General features: G+C 51.4%; 1 pseudogene; it reads left to right on the plus strand.

The window, feature by feature from the left end:
• The first annotated feature begins 529 nt into the window (after window positions 1-529).
• LOC142430916 (protein pelota homolog pseudogene) lies at window positions 530-1,632 on the plus strand (annotated as a pseudogene).
• The last annotated feature ends 515 nt before the right edge of the window (window positions 1,633-2,147 follow it).

Genomic DNA, 2,147 nt, shown 5'->3' on the forward strand with positions numbered 1-2,147 from the left:
AAAGAAAAGAGCCAAGCAGATGTTGGAAGCGACTCTGAAACCCGGTTGCTAATTCCTGAGTGGCAAATGAAAGAAATGCTGAAGTGTAAAAGCAGAACAGAAAAGGCAGCTTGAGTAGACAAATTCAAATATCATGAAATCCACAAAGTCCAAGAATTAAGCATCACAAAGGAGGTAAGTGTTCAGCTTATCTTAAACTGAAAGAACGCAAGGGAAAACATTAAGCCTCAGGTTGCAATATTGAAAGATTCCATGGGCAAAATATGGAAGGATGCAGGAAGCATCCCAAGGAGATAGAAAGATTGCATCAGCCGCCGGTCCTTCCCGGCCGCTGCCCCTGCGTGCGGTCTTCGTCCCTATGGCTTCTCACGCCTTGGTGCGTCGCGCCAAGACCAAACAGGAAAGTGCTCCGCTGGCTGCCAAGGTCAAAGTTAGAATAGTCCTTTCCCGCCCTGTCCCCTTCCGCTTCCGCTGTCCCTTTCCGGGTCTGGGACGTGCTCTTTTGTGAGCCGGAGCCCCTTTGGCTATCATGTAGCTCGCGAGGAAGGACATTGAGAAGGACAATGCGGGCCAGGTGACATGTGGCACACTTGCAATCAAGTACAGGTGGGCGACACCCTGCGCGCCTCCGCCATCCGCAAGGGGAAGATCAAGTCCTCCACGGGCAGCGTGGCAGCAACCGTGTCCGCATGACGCTCGCCCTCTGCGTGGAGGCCATCGACTTCGACTGCAAGCCTGCCAGCTGCGCGTCCAGGGCACCAACATGCAGGAGATGGGGGCGTACCACACCATCGAGCTGGAGCCCAACCGCCAGGTCACCGTGGCCAACAAGCAATGGGACAGTGCGTTCCTGGAGCGCATCGAGCAGGCCTGTGACCCAGCGTGGAGCGCTCACGTGGCCGCCGTGGTTGTGCAGGAAGGCCTCCCCCATATCTGCTTAGTCACTCCCCGCATGACCCTAACTCAGGCCAAAGTGGAGGTGACCACCCCAGGAAGCAGGGAGGCAACTGCTCCCAGCATGACCGCGCCTTGAGCGCTTCTATGAACAGGTGATCCAGGCCACTTGGCACCACGGACACTTCCATGTTGTCAAGTGCATCCTGGTGGCCAGTCCGGGGCTTTGTGGGGGAGCAGTTCTGCGACTACAGGTTTCAGCAAGCAGTGAAGACTGACAACCAGTTACTGCTGGAAAACCGGTCCAAATTCCTACAGGAACATGCCTCTTCTGGACACCAATCCTCCCTGAAAGAGACCGTCTGTGACCCTGCTGTAGCCAGTCGCCCTTCAGACACTCAGCTGCCGGGGAAGTGAAATCTTTGGAAGACTTCTATAAACTGTAACAGCGTGAACCTGACCGAACTTGTTATGGACTCAAGCAGGTGGAAAAGGCCAACGAGGCCATGGCAAATTGACACCTTGTTCATCAGTGATGAGCTCGTCTGGCACCAGGACGTTTCCACGCGGAGTGGCTACGTGAGGCTGGTGGGCAGCGTGAAAGAGACCGCGGGCACGGTTAGGATCTTCTCAAGTCTGGGGAACAGCTCTGCCAGCTGACTGGGGTAGCTGCCATTCTCCGCTTCCCTGTCCTTGAACTTTGACCAAGAGGATGACTCCAGTTCGGATGACGATTAGTGATCGGAGATTCTAATTGAGGCAGCCTGACGCCTCCTTGCTTCACTGTTAAAATAATAGGTATCCAGGTGGCCTTGTGGCACAGCGTTGCAAGAGTGACACTAACTGATCCACCCAGGGCTTTCTGATGGAGTGGTCACACTAAACCACAACCGCAGTTTTTTGGTTGGCAGGACATTTACTCAAGCTTAAAAATAAACTTAAAAAGGAATAAATCTGCCTGTAATGCCACCTCTTAATTGTGACCATTTAATGTGGGCATGATCAGTTACTTGTGGTACTAGAAAAGTTCTGTGTATCTAACAATAGTAAATACTTATGTATTTGGGACAAAGCATAAGACCACGTGCTTTGAGATACAGTTTTCTATAGGAAAAGTTAATATCTCATGATTCTCAGGCTACATTGTGTTTAATTTTGCATGGTGTTCTTTAGAATGATCCTTCCTGCCCCTACCACCCTATATACTCTATTTCTTCTTAGGGTTAAATTTATTTGCTGTTTTCATGTTAGCC

Source organism: Tenrec ecaudatus, chromosome 17, assembly GCF_050624435.1.
Source record: "Tenrec ecaudatus isolate mTenEca1 chromosome 17, mTenEca1.hap1, whole genome shotgun sequence".
NCBI classification, from domain to species: Eukaryota; Metazoa; Chordata; class Mammalia; order Afrosoricida; family Tenrecidae; genus Tenrec; species Tenrec ecaudatus.